Source organism: Notechis scutatus, chromosome 1, assembly GCF_049901735.1.
Source record: "Notechis scutatus isolate UNSWTSFEM ecotype Mainland chromosome 1, rNotScu1.2, whole genome shotgun sequence".
In the NCBI taxonomy this organism is placed as follows: domain Eukaryota; kingdom Metazoa; phylum Chordata; class Lepidosauria; order Squamata; family Elapidae; genus Notechis; species Notechis scutatus.
In genome coordinates, this window is record NC_142009.1 from 218,808,223 (window position 1) to 218,829,700 (window position 21,478).

Consider the following 21,478-nt stretch of genomic DNA (forward strand, 5'->3'; position numbering starts at 1 on the left):
AATTTTCCCTTTCTTGTAAATTTTATTAATCAATGAGGTGACAGGGAGAACCCCTGGCTTCAAAATCTTTGACTTGAAACTCACTTGGTATATTTTGGCAAGACATGTCCCACTGATTGTAAGGAATGAAAACCACCTGAGCTGACATCAATATCTTACAACAGGGGTCCCCAAACTTGGCAACGTTAAGACTTGTGGGCTTCAATTCCCAGAATTGAAAAAGCTGGATGGAGAATTCTGGGAGTTGAATCCACAAATCTTAAAGTTGCCAAGTTTGGAGACTTCTGTCTTACAATATCCTGTAGGAAGTGCTCAATACAATGCTAAAAGATGAAATAGTATTTCTCTCTAGTCCTTCAAAAAAGTGGAAGCCAAGAATCTTTGGTCTTCAGGATTGATTCTGTTCAGTTGTTCTTCTTCTGACCTTTAACGGCAGCTAAATATTGAGAAAGATAACATGCTTACAAACATTGCACTCTGACAGTTTCATATTTATGTTGTCAGGGTTCTATACCAAATCTGGCTGTTTGATCAAACCCCTGCATAGAGGGCTGGGACTAGGAAGTCCCCATTTGATCATAAGAGGCTTAAACCAGTCTCTCTCCTTCTTCTTCTTCTTCTTCTCCATCTCCCAAGCCTATTTCAAATTAGGGAAGATCATCCATTGTTCCCTCCATAATCAGCTTTTGCTTTTCAAAGTAGAAAAAAATGGTTTAAGACAATAGCTAAATGATTAACTTGTGGCACAATTAAAATCCAGCTCCTCAAAGTAGACCCCTCCCAATTTATTGCTACACACATCTTTTTAACAGCAACGGTCTTAAGATCATAGACAGTGGACTCTAGTTTTCTTTCCTTATTTATTGAACATGTGCCAAAACTGGTCCTGAAAGTAGCTGGGCCCATGAATTCCACCTGCAAGAATCCAGGCAACCAGTGCAGCTCATGGGACTGAAGTGTCACATGGGTGAATGAAAGCAAGACCATCACTGTTCACACCATCACATTCTGGATGAGTTAAACTTCAAGGGCAGGCTCATATAGCTGCAATGAATCTTTGTTTGAGAAGCTTCTGGAAAGAAGTAGCAGGTGTGAGAACTCAGGAACCATTGTTCAAATGAATAAAAGTTTATTCCAGGATATCCCTAAACAAGAAACCGAACTACTAATGATCAAGGCAACTTGGTGGTAGAGAAGAGTCAATGGAATCCGAGGGCGGCTAGACGTAGAACTCTTGTGAGTGTGAGGGGCTCCCCAACAGAGGATGTTTGACCCCTCCCTCAGGCTCAGCCTGGTCTTCTCCTGCATCAAGCCTGATCAAGTTGTATGAATGCTATTGGTCAGGAAAGAGCATAACATGTCTTCTGGGCTGCCTGGTACTTTGCTTAAACAAGGATTACCCACACTTTGATATTTTGCTCTTTCTCTGTTGCCTTGGCTCGTTCTTAAATCCCAACTTCTGATTTGTGCTTTGGACCCGATTTCTTCTTGGCTCTGGAGGCAATCTCTTTTATTCAGTTGAGTAAAATCTCAGGCAGGAGATTTATAGCAGTAATCAATAGGTAATACATGTTTAGTTATTTAAAGATATTACCAATGTACTATTTCCTGTCATTGAATGAATGTTGAAAGAACTGCATTGGGGATAATTGGCCTCAAGGTGCAAAATAACCTGGCAACAATGGTATAGCTAGCATATATGACACCTGGAGCAGATCGTTTTATAATACACACACACACACACACACACACACACACAAAAGCCAGTTTGGTTTAGTGGTTTTGGCATCAGACTAGCTCTAGTCCTGCCTTCACCACAAAGCCAGTTAGGTGGTCTTGGAGCAATAACCCCTTGTTACTTGTATCTGGGCAATGGCATACCAAGGGCTCCCCTTGGCCCTTGGTATGCCATTGCTTTGGCATCTAGTTCCAGAGACTAAACACAAAGACTGGCATAGGGAGGATGCCATTTGCTACTTTGCCTTAGCAAAATATCTTGGCCTAACCTTGCTGCTGCCTTGGTAGAGTCGTCATATCTTCAAAATATACATTGTTAAGTCTAAGAAGTTGAAATAATCCCTTTTCATCCTAGATCCTCTCCTTTCTTCTTATGTGACTATATAAGGAACTATTGTTCTTTGCAAATCACTTTCTTTTGCAAAGAGGTCATAATAAGAAGTAGATTTTTATTTAAAGGAAAGAGACCTGTATTTATTGTAAACCTTTCCTCATCACAACCAGACATCCCTCTCTCCGTTTTCCAAATCAGACACAAGAGTTTCCATTGGGCAAAGGTCCTGTTCAGTTATGAAGCATCTTTCGAGAGGCTTGTTTGTGGCAGCTCCCATAGCATATTAATAGCAGCGGAGATCAATTAAGTTCTAAAGAGGTTCTAATTAGCATCCTTGCAAACTGTTAAATTCATTATCCAGACATCAGAAGGGGAGAGGAATTCTACCTTGTCACTGCATTGATGATAAATCACTGCCAATTAACTACAGAGCTAAAAGGGACATGATAGTGAAGCCTTTGAATACCAGACGTGGGAAAATATGGTCTTGCTGGAGGAATTACACACTTCCTACAGGTTCTAACACAAATATGAATCCGTCTTCTCCACCTGTTTTCCTCACGCACATCGTTCTCTATTGTTTTATATTTTCCCCCAGGAGACATATCCTTTACTATATAGCCAATTAGAAATATTTTATTAAATAAGCAATTCTTATCATCCGCAACTAATTATAGTTGTATAGCCTGGCATCTTTGGAAAATTTTAAGTTTGAGATTCTTTTTACCAATCCAGATATGAGGCAAATTTACATAGCTGGCTATCCCTGCTAGGATCACCCTATATGTAATAATAGTTTTAAGGTTCTGTGAAAGGATCTCACCTGCACTAATTCATGGCTACTGAAAACATATGAATATATGACAGACAGGAAGACAGTGGCAAAAATCCATGTGAACTCTTGCATTGTTCACATGTTTCCCCCCCCACCACAATGTTTGGTTAAAAACTGTACTGTAGCTCCCATTAAAAATATGAGCTATAAATAGATTGTACGAATAGATCATACTTAACTTACAAAAGTTAAGTAATATTATAAAACAGAATCTTCATTAGAACTAGGTTTTAAAAGGCCACTTCAACAAAAACAGTGTTTTGTTTTCTTTTCTTTTTTTACATCCTATGAATCACAACCAAGGAAGGCCTGTTTTCTGAAATCATGGAAAGATATCCTTCCAACCATATTAAAATTTCAGCCGTTCACAGCCAGCATCTTGGAACTGAGCTGAAAAGCAGCTGGGGTAAATAATGAAGCTGATGAAGGATTAATATAGTAGAAGTTTGAATGGGCCTCAGACAGACCAATACACAGTCCTCAAGGGCTGCCCCAAGTAAAGCATGATATAAATAAAAAAGATTTCTAATTCTAATATACTAACGTAGACTGAAGCTTATGAAAGCATGAATAAATGACAGCAGCTCTGACATCTTCAGCAAAGGACTTAGAATGGAATATGGAAGTTTAAAGTTTATAAGGAAGTTCTTATTCAAGCCATCTTGAAACAAGATGGCTTCTATCCTGTCTATAAGGACATCAGAAAAACAACGACACTTTTGGCTTTTCACAACTTAAATAATCCAGGAAAAAAAATCTCATCAATAGCACACCCAGATCACGAAGATCTAGATCATCTTTATTTAAATCTTCATTTATTTTTGATATTTTCAATTATTCCGTTCTTCTACTAGGGCTACTGAATGACCAGGAAAAAAATAAAATCTAATTTGGTTTGTTTTTATGATTTTTATTATTGTGCATAATCAGAAGTTAATGGTTGAAGCTTTTCATCTTAGAAAAAAATGACAAAGTGCTATGAGATGCTGCTGAAGGCAAAGAGGTAGAAATAAGTAAAAATGGGATTTTGGGACTAAAACCAGGAATTATAAAATCCAATTAAAACTAGTTAGTCTGAACTGATACGTGAGGTGTCGTTAAGGTAAAGGTAAAGGTTTCCCTTGCACATACATGCTAATTCTTTCTGGCTGTAGGGGGCGTGCTCATCTCCATTACAAAGCCAAAGAGCCAGTGCTGTCTGAAGACGTCTCCGTGGTCATGTGGCCAGCATGACTAAACACCGAAGGAGCAACGAACGTTGTTACCTTCCCACCAAAGTGGTCCCTATTTTTCTACTTGCATTTTTACATGCTTTCGAACTGCTAGGTTGGCAAAAGCTGGGACAAGTAACAGGAGCTCACTCCATTACGCGGTGCTAGGGATTTGAACCTCCGAACTGCCGACCTTTCTGATTGACAAGCTCAGCCTCTTAACTACTGAGCCACCATTTCCTTACCATCACCTTAACCTGTGGAATGAACAGACTTTTTTTTTTTTGTAAAAATTTTATTTGGGTTTTCACAAAACATAATACAAATAAAATATATATTTTTTAGAATAGCATGGTCCCAGGTTATCACTTCTCCATACAGACACAAACTCAATTTCATATTCATCTTTGTGTTCTATTCCATATCTTAATACTATTTTAACATTTTCTGAATAATTTTCCCTTCCCTTAGTTTTCTCAACCTTGCTTTTAATTATCTCACTCCTTTCTAAATTCAATTATATATATATCTTTTTCTAAGTTTCAATATCTTTCTAATCATTATATTTATACTTTTGTCTGTCCTGTTTCAATTTCGTATTTTCTTTTCTCATTAAACAAAATTTTCCCCTGTAGTTACTGATTGGAGTATGACACCTTTGTATCTTTTAATTTTTGTCCATTCAACTCTTATTTAAACTTCAATTTATGCCTTTACAATTATAACATTCAATATAACACATAACTTCCAGTCAAATTCTGCTTGGTACATTCTTAAAATACACACTAAGTTCTTAAAGAGAAAGTATATATATAACAATAATAAATAAAATACTTATTCTATTCCAATTCAGCTCTATCATTAATGTTAGTTATATCATACTTCCTTAGGAACACTTACAATATTTCCATAATTTTTTCATATTTCTTTCATATTCCTCTTCACTTAATTTTTTATAACTCATTAATAATAATTAAAATGTCCCCATCCTTTTCTAATTTCATTCTCTCATTCTCTTTATTTCATTTATTTATTAGCAAACATTCCATTACATTACAATGAGTATTTTGTCTATCATTTTAATCACACTTGTTTCATATTTTCTAAGTTCACTTCTATTTCTAATATAACAATACTATCTTATGTACCCTTGCAGAATCCCTCTTTCAATTAAATTTTCACCCATTATCTCTATGTCTTCTAAATAGGCTTATACCTTTAATCCTTGTACGTTTTCCCTGTTTCTCTATATTCTGTTTCTGTTCTTTATAACTTCTTTTCCTTTCCCTCTCCCCCCTCTTCTTCTCCCTCCCCTTTTTGACCCCTTGTCTCTCTAATTCTGATTCTCTCTTCTGTAATCCTCTCTTCTGTTTCTTCCTAATGTTGTAATTACTTTTCAAACTATTCTTTTTTTTTGGTTGTTTTTTCAGATCTTAAATTTTTCACTTTCTTTCCTCCCTCTCCTTTTTCCCCCCACATAGAATTATTTGGTCATTGAAGATAGCTTCTTCTCTGTCCTGCCCTTCTTGTTCTACAGGCATATCTTGTTGTTTCTCATAGTTCAGGATCTCCATTTCTAAAAATTGAAATACGAAGCCAAAAGAACCTCTTCCTTCTTGTGCATCTTCTTTCTGTTTTTTAAGTTCCATTTTCAGTTCTTCCAAGAGTTGATACCATTTTAAAAACTTTTAAACAACCACCTGATTTATTTTAGTCCTTTAGATCCAATAACCAAAAATCCAAAAACCACCAAGTAAACCAAATAATCCAAAGCTGTTTCTTCTTACTTCTTTTTTTCTACTTTCTCTTCCTGGGGTTCTATTATCTTGTTACAAAGTTTCAGTTGGAATGTATCTTTTAGGAATCTTGTTAAAGTTTCACTGTTAATTCCTTTCACTTCCAGGTAGTCTCCTCCATTTTTCCAGATCTCACCCTTTTGTTTTTTCCTTTTCTCTCCTTTCCTTCTTTTAAAAGTTTTTGAAAATCCAAAAGTCTTTATTATCCCTTTGACATTTTATTTTCAGCTTAAATGCCTGTTAATGTCAAAGTGGATTTTTGTCAGTTTCTTACTTAAATCTCTTAGTTGTCAATATCGGGAAGGAAAGAAAAAAAAACAAATCCTTTCCCTTCCCTCTCTCATTCGCTGCTTCAAAAATCTTCTTTGGAAGCAATGTTATTCTTTATAGTTCAAATTCCAGGGTACCTTATGTTGTTGCTTTTTCAGTTCAACCTGGTCAGCCAAAGCTTTCTCTTCTTATCTTCCTCCTGCACATTCTTTTCCTTTCGAGTTCTTCTTTGAGGTGGTCATTTCTGACCACCGCTGCAACCGTCTTCAGAAAAGGGAGTAATGGCCAGCTGGGGAGGAGAGATGTGGCTCTCCTTGACCCTGCTGGCAGTCTCCCCCCTCTTCACCACCTCTACGGGGTGGCTTAGCCGCGAAACCAGCCGGCTCAGGGCGCTCCAGCGGTGAGCACGGATCGAAATCACGCACGATCGTGGATTTTGGTCCGTCGCCGAAGAAGCTCAAACCAGAAGTCTGGAATGAACAGACTTTGAAGGGACCCTTCAAGGTCTTCAAATCCAGGCTATGCTCAAAGTAAAGCTATTCCGAATTACTTGGATTAACCAATGCTCTGAACACTTATTCTATTTAATACTACACTTTTATTATAAATAAATAATAAATTACGAACTGACCACAACATCAGCAGGTTTTGCAATCTTAGAGATATTTTTAAACTGCCTTCTACAATTTTAAATGGTTCTTTTTCAACCTAAGTGCTTTTGACCATGCAAGCACTTCCCAGGGCTGAGTTTTTTCAGATCAGCCAAGGCTGTTGTGTGAGTGTTACTAATAGGTAGAGTTAAGAAAAAGTAAAGTGTTCTTCTCTGCTACTCAGCCTATTTCTTCTTCTTTATCCCTTGTTCAGTTTTAAATCAGCAACAAGCCTTTTGCCATTTTCTTGCAAAACCCCAGAGCTTTGCCTTAGCTGAACCTCAAAATAATACACTTTTTCAATTAGGTTGGATACTTAGGTTCAACCACTAAATTTTCCCTTAATTTATAGCTGGATAGTTTATTTATTTTATTTGGACCCAAAAGTTATATTTAACCTCTTGAATCTGTATATTCATGGAACTGTTTTTTTCATAATAAGCAAGCTTCTAAATCTAAATACTGAGTTGTTATTATCATAATCTGCCATCTAGTGGGGAAGACAAAGTATTTCAATACTATGCTTTAAAAAAAGAGGAAGTCAATAAGTTTTCTGAAAAGTTGAAGGGATTAGAAAACAATTCTAACTGAACAGAACAAAAAACCTAGAGTGACTTTCCTCAAATTGAGGCATATAAGACTATGGAATCCATCATCCAGTGGTTATGCTGCCTGAGAATGAGGGATATTGTTATAAAACTCAGAGTGCCAAGTTGACTAAAGATCATAGAAGATGCCAAACTGAATGTGTGTGTCTCTCAATGAGGGACACTCAGCATGGAGACTCAAACATTCTCAAACTAATATATTTAAAGAAGACAAATCCTCTGAGAAAGTTTTTGTGATGATCCAGGTGTGGCACAAAGGCAACACAGCAATGGTGGGATTCACATTTTTTTTACTACCGGTTCTGTGCGCATGGCTTGGTGGGCGTGGCAGGGGAAGGATACTGTAAACTCTCCAGTCAGAGGTGGTATTTGCTGATTCTCTGAACTACTCAAAATTTCCGCTACCGGTTCTCCAGAACTGGTCAGAACCTGCTGAATAACACCTCTGCAACACAGTCAAATAAGCTATAAGAGTCCCTTTATTATCTCCAACTTTGCCCCCAATGTCCAGGTTACCTTCGGCTAGAGAAAAAACTCTCCCAGGAACAGCCTTTAACTGGAGAAAATTCAGTCCAAAACAAGGTACATACAAACTGTAACTAAAAATCCAAACTCCAGGCTGAAGTAATTAACTTGACAGGGCAGGAGAAGGAATTTCAGACTTGAAGGCACGGCAAAACTCACACATTTGGGAAGATGCCAGGAACACAGATGAGCCATGATGATACAAGATAAATTCATGTTTGTTCCCAACAACTTGCTGTGCGCAGCTTCCTCTTTTATACAGTGTGTTCCCAGCTGCAGCTAATGAAGGGAATCAGGGCCCTTTCCTCCCCCATAAGCCACGCAACACATGTTGCTCCCTTCTCCGTTCCTCCCTGCGTGCCCTAGGATGAAGAGGGGGCGACCCTGGGTCTTCCTCTGAATTCCCTCTCCTTTGCTCTATCTCTCCCCTGCTCTGCCCAGCTGGACTTTGCCCTTCCCCAGTTTCTTCCACAGCCAATGGAGCCACATTCCCACTCCCTGTCAGCTGTTCAGCTTCCCCCTCCAATTCAGATTCTGACAGGGGCATGACAGCTTTGGTGCATAAGTTAGAGGACTGAAAGCATGGTCCACTCAGGCATTGTTTCAGAAACATGGAGGAGTAGAGATGAAGAACAAGTACAAATTCCCAAAACATCTACCTAATTTGTTGTACAAAAGGTTTTGAAGCTTCAAGATGCTTAGAAATTCCTTAGAATCAAATGTATTGATATGTTGTGACTAGGCATAAGTGTCTTCTCAAAGCCAAGATAACAGAAAAAAATATATATACTTGATGTCCAACCTCAAAGTATATAAATTATGAGGCTTGCATTGTGACATGTTTTTTTGTTTTGTCGTATCTCTGCCCAAAGCCAGGTCAGAAAAAGAAAGACAAATGGAAAAGTAAATCCATCTTACCCTTGTTACAATGCTAGGAAGTCAGTGATGTTTCAATTGTTATTTGAGTACAGTTCCCATTCTCTCTGATTAACGCCATAATAGATGTAGTTGACAAAGAAAGGGCAAACATCACTGTTAAATTAACACAATTATTTACAGTATCCCTTTAAGGCAGGGATGTCAAACTTGCAACATCACATTGTTGTCACCCTTTGCTTAAACTGGGCTGGGCGGGGCCAGCATGTGACGCATCCAGCCTGCGGGCTTCGAATTTGACACTCCTGCTTTAAGGGAATAAGAAGTTTCCAGAAGGTTTCCCCTCACTCAAAGCAATTTCATTCTTCATCTAGAAAACCTAGAGTAAATAAGAGGTTACTGAAAGAAAAAGCTGGTTCCTTCCCAAACATACATATTTTTTGTTTACTTCGTAGGATTTTCCTTCTTCTAGCCCATGTGTTGCACTGGTAACTGCTACACATTTGACTAACAGAAAAGGTTATTTCCGCTTTGGCTAAGGAATGAGAGACATGCATTCTTGATAGAGAGAGGATGGGGTTGGGGCAGACCAGAGTCTTATGGCTCAATTGTCTGTGGAAGGTCCCAAATTCAACATCTCCAGACAGAGTAGAAGTTGAAGTTCTGTTCCAGGTTGAAGTTCTGAGTCAACAATACTAAGCAAGATGGGCTACAGAGGGGGGCTTCCTATATTTCCTAAAATAACCTAGGGGGTGGGCATGGAAGAACAACCCTATAATTGTTCTAGGCTTATGGTATGAGCCTGATGCTATTGCAATTTGCTTCCTCAATATCTTGTTTCCAGTTCCCAGGTGGGTTTGCAACACTGAGATCCCAGTGCTAACTAGAGGGTCATTTCCAGGTCAGCCAGATGTTAACAACTAAATTCAGTCACAGCCCATTTCTCTGAATACATGTCATGTGCTGGGGAACATTATATATGCTCTCTCTTTCTCAGAGCTCTACGGAAATTTAATATTGCTTTTCTCCAGATGTAGGAGTTATTCTCATCCTAGTGAATTAGCAACATATGGGCTGAGCTCCTAGGCAGCCTCTTCAGAAGACGTTTGGAAATGCCTGCATGTGCCAAAGGATTCACTTTCTTACCTTGGCTTTCCAAAGGTTACTTTCTCTTTGACAGAAACAGTCTTGCTGTGCAAGAACATAATGTCATCGAGCCTGCTGCCTCCTAATGGATCATGTTTAACACAATCAATCAAATTCAGATTTTGTTAAATAATATCAAAATATATTGTTCTAGTTAACACATAACTGTTTAAGGTACATTCTACAATGAATTTTAAATCTAAGAAATGAAAAGTTCAGGTAGAGACGTAAACAGTGACTTGGGATGAAAATGATCCATTCGGAAATTGAGCATCATTTTAAGAAAACAGCAGATATTTAGCTGGGGAAACTTTTCCTGGGACCATGCTTCAAAGGTTGAGGGGCCTCCAATGTTATAAATCACCAACAGATGGCAGTACTAATGGGATTTAAAACTCTGATATGTTCTTTAGCGGTTTCTTTCATTCATAGGAAGTTGCTGTGAGAAAAGCTAATTTCAAGAATAATGCTGTGGTTCCAGAGGTGGTATTCAGCAGGTTCCAACCAGTTCTGAAGAACCGGTAGCGGAAATTTTGAGTAGTTCAGATAACCGGCAAATACTACCTCTGACTGGAGATTTTACAGTAACTTTCCCCTGGCACGCCCACCAAACCACGCCTACAGAACTTGTAGTTAAAAAAAATTGAATCCCACCACTGTGCAGTTCAATTTATTAAAATATCATATTTAAAATAAGGTTATGGAGATGGAGGCATTAGTTTTCTGGAGACAAGAATGTGCACAAATTTCAGTCTAGAAGCATGTGCTGGTGAATTGATATACTATATATAGGTCCACTAAGCATAAGTGTTATAAATCTTGACTTGATCTAAATTTGGGTAAGATGAAAAGTCCCAGGACTTGTATAGAGGATGCCAATGGAGCAGATAAGCTTTCCTAAAATTATTAGATCTATAGGCAGCCATGCTGTGTGATGAACTGTTGATCTGTAAGCAGAACCTTCTCACTTTACAATCTAGTGAACTGATTCCACTCAGCTGGATTCTTGCAAAATCTATCTGGCATATTCATAACAAGCTGTGAGGATGTCAAAATGACAACTCGTCTGCCATGACCTCATCAGGCAAAGGATGTCACTTGCATCACCATAATGTCATGACACAATGTACCCTTTTAAAAAAATATTATTTCTATTAATTTTTCCCCATAAAATGAAAAACAAATCAAAAACAAAGAAAAGAATGAGAACAATGGAAGAAGTGAAAAAGAAAGAAACTAAGATTTAAGGAATATATATGACTTCTGACCTTTTCTTCAACTGAAAATTTCAGTTATAGTGTCTCTCTTCCCCTTATAAGCTCTTCAGCCTCTCATTTAATCTACATCTTTCTTAATCTTCAGATCCATAAATCATCATGCCATTTCATGACACAATCTAAGTTGTATCATGGCATTATGATTGAAATGTCAACATTTACCCACATTTTTCTCTGTGGGTTCCAATGTTATTTGAGGGGGAAAAAAGCAACAACCCTATGATCCTCTGTCATCATTTGAGTAATAGACAGCCTAGTGCTATCTAGATTTTATTCTTCACAAAAGTATGGAATTTGCAGCCAATGTTGTATACTTTTTCTTGAAAAGGTTGTTTGATTCTCTCAATAGAAAAATGGTTCACCAAGTTGTAGAAGTATGCTTCGATGTGTAGAATAACCTCATATTTTAAGTGCAAATCTGACACAGAATACGATTCAAACTAGAAAACATTCCTAGATGACAATTTAATACATTTATATTAGATCCAACATTTGGGTCTCTCTCTGTATAGATTCTGAAGAGATTTTTTATTAATGTGCACTGAATATTTTGTAATCTGTAATCTTACATGGTGATGTGTATACTATGTTGACCACAGTTCTTAATAGTAATTCTAACTTTAGAGTTTAATGATGTTTTGGTGTATTCAGTTAATTACAATATCTATGTTATACTGGAAAATTATAAATTTCATGATGTATTCATTTGTATTTTCTTTTTATTCTCTCTACTTGTCTTCTTTCTATATTTATTTACATATTTTCTCTAATGTTGAATTTATTAAAAAGGGTAAATGGAATTTTCTGCCATCGGATGTGATTTTTTTGTATAGGAGAGATCCTGTTTTTTTTTAAAATAAACACCTCCACAACCTATTTAATATATATAAACAAATTCCTTCTTTTTTTAAAAAAACCCCTGTAAAATAGCCACAAGATGGCAGTGCTACATAATCACGGCAAGAGAGAGAACCAGGTATTGGACAGCATTAAGAGATTTTCCAAAGAATGTTTTACAATACTGTATAATGTCCTGCCTTGTTAAAGCAATTATATGGAGGTAATTGGCAACTTGTTATTTCCAATATTTTCCAATCCCAGTTTTACTTTGTTAAAACTTTCCTAAGATATTCATTAAAAGAGAAAATGTTGAGCAATGGCATAAAAGTTTTAATTGGTAGTGCTTGGAACCCTCACTCTAACCTGAACTTTGATGGGAAACATATTGTACACACACACATTCTCACACACGCACGTATATATGTATGTGTGTGTGTGTATGTGTGTATCGTGTGTGTGTGTGTGTGTATAATTTGAGAGTGGGCATCAGAATTTCATTTTTTAATGTGTGCCAGTGTCTTCACAGAAAAAAATAATAATAAAGGTTATCTTATATATCTATCTTTCAATAGTCAAAACCAGTCATTGCTATTTTCATCTAATGTGATACAATTAAATTACAGGAGTGAAAATGTTTGTATTTTCAATTCAGGAAAAATTAGGAAAAAAGATTGCATGCACATTAGTATGTGCAGTCAAAATTTCCCAACACTTCTCTAATTTTGTCTCCTGACAATAAAACTCTGGTTCAAATATAGAAAGAGGGCGAGTTTCTTTGGACTATTGTATAATTGACAGTTGTCCTCCCAATATTGTAACAACAGGAAAGATGATGACTTCTACTGACTCATCAGTCTCCAAGCAAAAAGAAGATCAGCACAGGTTTCCCATCATTTCTTTTCCTAAAAAGGTTCGTAAGTGTCCAGGAGACATAAAATAATATCTATTGTAGTATTGACAGAAACAACTGATCGAGGTACCTACCATTAATGCATTCACGAACTGAACACTTTTATTTCATTTTTTTGTACTTCTCTATACTCTTAAGCAATAACTTTAGTACATGCTAACTTTTATTTATTTAGTTGGCTGCCCAACTTCAGTGTACTTTGGTTATAAATAGTTAATACAAGTTTATTTTGTAAGGGATATCATATGGTACTCTATGGAATTCTGAAGCATTTTGAGTTACTGGCTCAAAGACTATCACTCAGCATTTTTTTGCAGATGATACTCATGTTGCAACTTCTCAAAGAATATAAATTCATCCTCTAATCCTTTTAATTGATTTAATGGCACTCCACCCAGATTCTCCAACAAAAGGATTGCCCTGTTATTTTCAAGTGTGGATTCCCCCAGAATATTAATTTGGTCTGTTTGTAAGAATGAAACCAGAGCTGGCATGCTTTTACACACCTCTCTGACAGCTCATACAAAAAGATTGGGAATCCTATATTTTTGAGAGTAGTCAACCCTAATGCCTTTTAAAATATAAGAGGTAATCAAATATATCAATTCCAAGGTAACCCAGGAGGGCAAGTTTCCAGTTGGCCAAACCTGCCATTCATTAATGTGAGAAAGAAGAAAAACGCCTGTAAATTTAAATTTGGACATTTAAAATTTCTTCTCTGGAACTTTCTTTACTTCTGTTAAATGTTCTCTGTCCATCCTTGTGTTTTCACAAAGAAGACCAGCATAAAATGTGCTCTTTTTATTGTCAATTCCTATCCTGCCTCTGTTGCCCTGTATTCTCCTGATTTTTATGGGAGCCATTCATTTTAGGCATGAAAATTGGCTTCCTCTTCTGATTTGGCTCTCTTCCTTTTTCAAAATATTATTAGCCAGCTGTGAAAATTCTGCCTGAGCTTCTCTAGGAGGATAGGCAATAGGGCAGAGGTGGTATTCAGCAGGTTCTGACCAGTTCTGGAGAACCGGTAGTGGAAATTTTGAGTAGTTCGGAGAACCGGCAAATCCCACCTCTGACTGGAGAGTTTACAGTATCCTTCCCCTGCCACGCCCACCAAGCCACATCCACAGAAACGGTAGTAAAAAAAATTGAATCCCATCACTGCAATAGGGGTGGCCCTCACTCCATACCACATTGGACACTTTCCAACATAAGGCAACACGAAATACAGGGGTGGAAAAACTCCTGGGCAGAAACACCTCCCGAGAGAGGTGAATATATGCTATCATGATTGCAAAACAAATTAGGCACCTACCTTTCTTAATTTCATGAAGAGAAAGGAGAAACTGATTAACACTGAGCATTAAAATCTAGCCCACTCTAACCCCTCATTATTCCTGGGAACTCTAGAGTGGAAAAGCAGGGCTGCTGCATGTCAAGATGAAAATACATTTCGGGATACTTTTACGGGGGAATAGCAACTAATACTCTTTATCTTCCTTCTCCAATAAAATATTCTGCTTTCCTCCTACCATTCTTGCTAAAAGCTTGGAAAAGAAGTGGGTGTAAAAAAAAAATAGGAAGGAGAAGAGGATTGGCCACAGATGAAGAAGCTTAGGAAACAAAGCAGTAAGAAAACAACCCCGGGAGAGAATTAGCTGAGGTAGTGTCCAGAGAGAAGAAGCTCCCAAACGTGCCCTGATCGTACCCACATTGTTATCTGAGCTTCCCTCCAAATTACTGGGTGATAAAGTGTTAACAGATTCTACACACTTTGGAAACTGTGATGTGGTAACGTTGGCTTAAGCTCTTTCCACTCCAGTAATGTGCTGTGGATGAGGTGAAGGAAATGCCAAATAAAGCAATACTTGTATGTTACGTCAGCACAAATTTGCTGGAGAAGATGCTATTAGTCATTAGTCTCCTGCTAAATTGCATTTGTATTCCTCACCTCATTTGGAGTTTGGCTTTCTCAACTCGCTTCCAACAGGCCTGAGCTGCTAGTGTGAATTCCTCTTTTAGCTCTGCTCCCATGAATCCATGCACCACTCTTAACAACTGTCTCCATTTTTCCTTCTTGCAGGGATTGTTCATACCCATGAATTTCAGTAGCTTGTGTTTTGAACTCTTCCATATCTTCTAATTTGTGCACCTGCAGCATTTCAAGCCATAGTATGCTGCCCACCTTGAACTCAAAATCTTCATGCATGACTGATTTTTCTCTAATTTTGCTCCCCTAGATACGGTCACATTCCTCTGTATGCCTGACACATTAAGCAATTCTTCCCTGTTAATCAGCATTAAATCCAGAATAGTGCCCCCCCTCTTGTTTATTCTTCTACTTTCTGCAAAATGAGATCTTCAGAAACAGAGATAATAAATCTGCTGGACCTCCCATGCTTAGCTGATATCCAAGTAGTGGAAGCCTTCCATTAACTAACTTGCCCTTTTCAGAATTTGATGGGTTCTGATAGACATTGTCCACATCCCCTATATAGAAAACTGCCACGTGTTATTGCTGTTGTTTCTAATCTTACCTAGATTTAATTTTAATCTTATCTAGAGACTTTCAATAGAATTTCCATATTCAGGAGCAGAAATGTCTCCACTGGAATATAACTTCATTAAGTATAATCCTATTTTGCTGGCTCTGTTTCTTTGGAACACGGAATATCTTTCAAATTCTACGTTCTATTCAAGACTGTCTCCTCCACCAGGTTTCTCTGTTTTCTACCTATTAGAATATATGTATTTTCCTGATTTGTTCTGCAGCTCTACAGGAAAAAAAATATTTATTTGGTTGTTCGCATTACCTCCCTTTGCTTTGACCCCTGTGAACAGTTAAGTACAGTAAGCGCCACATATTTACTAGTGTTTCTAGTTGCAAAGGTCTCGCCTGCCATTTAATCATCTGAGATAAGTCTCAGCCCAAGAATAGTTATTGCCTCTGGGCATCATCGAAACCTATTCAGATCTCTAGTGAGATAACATTGAGATAGGAAACATTCACCATTCTAAAATTCTTCTTTTCTCTTTCCAGTTGTGGCTTCCATTTTTTTTCTTTTTAAATGTAAAATATAATGACATTACCATTGTGAAGTTTTCCTGTCTTTGATATTCAATAATTTGAGGTGTGGAAGGCAGAGAAAGAACAGTGCAATGATGTCATTTTTCCTGGGAAGAAAAGCAGAAGTTAGAGAGTGTTTGCTCTGAAATATCTCATTAGATCTCCTGAGGTAAACTTACCAAGTTCAATAAAGTTCACACTTTAAAATGTGCTTAGGAGTGCAAATGGAGTGTATTAAGTAAACCAGAACTTGGTATTAGATTAATTAACATTAAATTGGGCATGCTTGCTTGGACACTGAAATTTAATCATTCTGCATTTTGCCGTCCAATTTTGGTGTCAAGATTTCTTGCCTTTTTAAGTTTAGTCATGTTGATTTGTGTCCCCAAAGTTTTCTGCATCTACCTTTACCTTTAAACATCTGGCAGAGGATCATATTTCTTCCCAGTGATCTCATCATGTCTTCCAGAAGATCAAGTGATTGAGCTGTAGTCCCCAACTTCTCAAAGACTATAGCATCTTTAGGGTATACTTCTTTCATTGGGGTTGATTGGGATCATTTATATTCTTCTCTTAAATTCTTCTCCTTCACACTTCAAAAGAAGTAATGCCACACTAGTCAATACAGAAGGCTATATGCTGATCCTATGCTTACATGGGCTTACATTTATGTCCATATCTATGAGCACACAAAACTTCATTGCTATATTTTAAGTCGGGAGAAAAATGTAGACTTTTTCTTACACTGACAAACGTCTTATTTAGTATGAAAAGTTCTGGTTTTAGATGATGTATAATTCTTATCGTACTACAGGTCAGTTGTACGAATGCTGACCTACCTTGAATCATGTGTTCAGGGAAGAAACTGCTGGTGATCCCTCATTTCCAAGAAGTACAAGGAGCTGAAACTCATAGGCCCTGTTTTATAGTGGCCACACCTATATTATGGAGTAGCCTGCCCTCAGCAATCAAACTGGCTTCTCCACTGTTCACTTTCTGAAAATGATGGAAGCCTGAACTTTTTTATGATGAGTAATGGGACATCCTGATTGATGGATGCTTTATTATGGTTTTCTGGATTTGTTTTAGTTCTTACTGTGCATGTTGTAACAGAAATTGTATTTGTATTCTTAATTACCATGCAGCAATAATTACTGGTTGATTGTGCAGGTCTAAATTAGATAGATAAATGATAGAGATATAGATCAATGACAGATAGATAGATATACAGACAGATAGACAGACAGACAGATGATAGTTGATAGATAGATGATAGATAGGTAGGTAGGTAGGTAGGTAGGTAGGTAATAAATAATAGTGGATAGATGGACAGACAGATAGATGGATGGCAGGCAGAATAATTGTATTCTAACACTATGAAATCATCCATTTTTAAAATGTACTGGGTCACCAAAACCTAAATATATCCCAAGACAGTGCATACACTTAAGTAGCCTCTTACGTAGAAAGGGAAAAAAAACCCACCTTACTTTTTCTTTACGAGTTAGAAAAGCAGGCAATAACAAATTTTCCTGGTTGACAAGAACTAGGGAAGAAGGCAAGAACAAAAATAAAGGTTGGTGAGAAAGGTGAAGGTGCATGCCAGGATAAAGGGTATTGCAAGATGGAAATTATCCAGTTGCCCTTTCCTCTAAATTTGTGTCACCTTAATTTTAAAACCTCTGTCCATGCAAGAAGCACCCTCAGCAATTGATCTAGGGGGATACACTTACATTTGCTGAGCTTTGATAGTCTAGTCTGATTTTTGTTCAGCTCAGCCACAGGGTTTCAGAATTACCTTTTGCTTAGTAGGAAACAAACTAAAGGAGCTTCTTTTGCCCAGCTGTAAACCAAATCCTAAACAAGGCTGACTGTCATCGAAAATACTTGAAGTCCAAGTGGTGACGTTTGCAAGGCATTCCTCAAACCGGCATGCTGGTTCCTCAACCCACCTCATCTTCTGAAAGATCTGTAAATAATACCAACTGAGTTTCTGAGATTAACCTGAGAAAAACCTCACTTTAGCTTTGCAATTTAAAAGGGGAGAAAAGGAAGTCACACACTTGTAAGGTGCTAACAAAATGGCCTGTGGGAATGTTTTTTTTTTCTTTTTTAGCAATGACTAGCCTCACACAAGTATAGCAAAAACATATTAACAACTAAGAGGTAAGAGCATGAGGATATGTGAACTCTTTATACACATACATACATACATACATACATACATACATATATATATATTTGGTTATTCGGGTTTTCTCCCACGTAAAATTGGAAGTATCCTGGCGACGTTTCGACAAAATCTCATTCGTCATCTTCAGGCTTGTGTCTTCGGCTTTGTGCTTCTCGGAGTAACTCTTTGCCTGGCTTGTGGTGTGGAGATTTTTGTGTGAAAGTGAAGCCAGGCAAACACCTCGGCACAAACAGACCCCCCCTGATACCTCCAGCTCAAACACACCCCAACCAGGCACCCAGATGAAACCTAGCTTCCTAACAAATGATAGCCGTCCATTTACTCGAAGCCAAGCTGCACTAAAAGCCTCCAATACCGGAACACAATGTTGCCAGCCAACCAAGACAAAAAAAGCCATAAAACAGACAGAAGATATTAGAAACACCAATCAAACCGAACACAGCAAACTCCAAGACCAATAAACACAGACCAAGACTCCCAACCAATCAGGATGAAGGAAAAACCATTCTGGCACAGCAGTAGGCTAGCCCCAAATTTAAAACTGAAACAACTGTAAAAGTCTGACTCACAGACGAACACAATACAGAAGCCTGATGATGGCAGATGAGATTCTGCCGAAACGTTGCTACAACTTTAAAAGCACAACTATAATGACGTGGGAAAATACCCGAACAACATTTTGAAGTACATTAGGAACTCTGCCATTTTTGTGGCAATTTCAGAGCAATTGCATCAAATGAATTGGCCAGAGAAACTATTGGCTATAATATTAGGGCTCCACAGGAGCTGGAAACCAATACATTTAAATTTATAGTTATAATAATAAAAGGATTAAAAATCTAGAAGGGCAAAACCACAGCATTGGAAGCATCTGCTATAATTCAATCAAAGACCATAAAACTTAGTGGTAACTCATGACTTTCTTTTGAGAAAGTGAGTTGTAAACCCAGTCTATGCTGTATGATAAACACCTATCATGCTCCATCTATTTTAATCTGATTGTTTTCCTCCTGTCCATTGTAACATGACACAACTGGCAAAGTGTGATTAATTCAGTAGGAATTACCTCTAAGTGATGATTTAGGCTTTAATTATTTCACTTAGAGAAGAGTTCTCTCTCATTGATGAAGGTGCCAAGCAGCGTAACTATATGCTATGGTTTTACTCAGAAGCTGGAACAGTAGTTTAAGGGCTTGAGCATAATGGGTTGACCCCATGAAATCCATTGATCTTTAGAAGGGAAGTTATAGTGGGTTGGGTTAACTCAGCACATGTAAGCCAGCTGTTGTAATAAGTGATTTGCACATATTTTCCATAAAACATTTAGAGCACTGTTTCTCAACCTCAACCCCTTTAAGATGTGTACACTTCAACTTCCAGTCTCAAATCCAGACTCCAAAAATGGACTTGGGGGGGAATTCTGGGAGTTGAAATCCACATGTCTTAAAGTTGCCAAGCTTGAGAAACAATGATTTAGAGCAGAGGTCTCCAACCTTGGCAACCTTGGCAGCTGGTTGGGGAATTCTGGGAGTTGAAGTCCGCCAGGCTTAAAGTTGCCAAGGTTAGAGATTTAGAGGGAAGCCTTGCAAGTATCATCATTTGGACTTCTGGCATTTGTAATAACACTCTTTACTCCTTTTGTAACTGTTGTACATGCACTATTTCCAATAACCCCAACATGTGCCATCTAAGTATTTATGTGATATAACTCCCATAATCCCTTGCAGACTGAGAATTAAACCCCAGAACACTTGGAAGGCTGCCTTTATTACAATCTACTTTACCTGAGTGTAAGCTTATTGGAACTCCATGAGGCTGTGTTGGCACGAGACATTCGCCAGAGGATCTTTAATGAATTAACTCAATTTTCTACACTCGCTATGTTTACCTACTATATCTGCAGAACATGCCAACTATGTTTGCAGAACACACTGGGTTAAAATAAGTTTTGCAATTTAGTGGGTTATATGAACATAGCCTGTGAATTACTTCTATTTACATTGCATATCTGTGTAAGATTGCACTGTTATTTTGGTGAGCATGAGCTTTCATTTGAGACTTGCCAGGGAATATCTTGGCACATGCTCAGGAATGTGCCTGATGAAATAACTGATTTATATATGCAGGACTCTTCCCTTCACCTCCTCCCCCAACCCCAAATAATTTGTACATTCCCAATTACCTGTATTGGACAACAGTAGGTACATTATTGAGTGACTGGCAAACTCCATCTACAGTATGTAAGATAGTGTTGCTTAGTCATGGGATGGTACAAATTACTTGCTAATTCTCTGAATGATGTGTTGATATCTAGATACTATCTTCAGGGGAGAAGAAAGCAGGTTAGGAAAAGCTGCTGTAATGATATCAAAATTTCAGGTGAACAATCCTTGGTTTTGGGTACAATTTGTGATACTCAAACATCCAGAACCAGAACCTCTCAAGTTTTTTTTCCATTTTGGAGCTAAAACACTTTCCCTCAGTGGACTGATTCCAGATGGAAGCTTTCACAAAAAAAGGCACCATGGAACTCTTTTTCCTCAATAATTTTTTTCCATTCTGGCAAGTCTATAAAAAGATTTGTAGAACACAAGGAAAGATTATGAATGCAGATTATCCCCAATTTAAGACCACAATTGGGAACATTGCTAAGCAAAGTAGTTGTTAAGTGAGTCATGCCCATTTTACAACCTTTTTACCATAGTTTTTAAGCTAATCTTGCTAATCATGGGTAAATGAATCACATGACCATTAAATGAATTAGGCTTCCCCCATTGACCATATTTGTTGGAAGCTAGCTGGGAAGACCACAAATGGCAATCACATGTACTTAGGATACCAGAAGCATCAGTTTTGATATTTTGATCACTGATCTTTTCTCCAATCACATATATTTAGAATTTTAAATGGGCCCTGAAACAATTTATTTCAAATTGCTCCATGAATCAAAATACGTTGCAGCTATGCAAAGATTAACAGGTCCCTGCTCAAATATTTGTACTTCTTTTAAACCCATAGTGTGAATGTAGAAAACATGCACAGTATGTGCATATGACAACAGGATGTGGACAGCATCAGAGAAGGCTGAACTATTAATCTATTTGCTGATTTTGTTTTGTTTTGTTTTGTTTGCTAAAGCAATGTTAAAATTAAAGGAGAAAATGGTAACCAAAAGTATAAAGGATGCTGGGATGGTCTTCTTGCC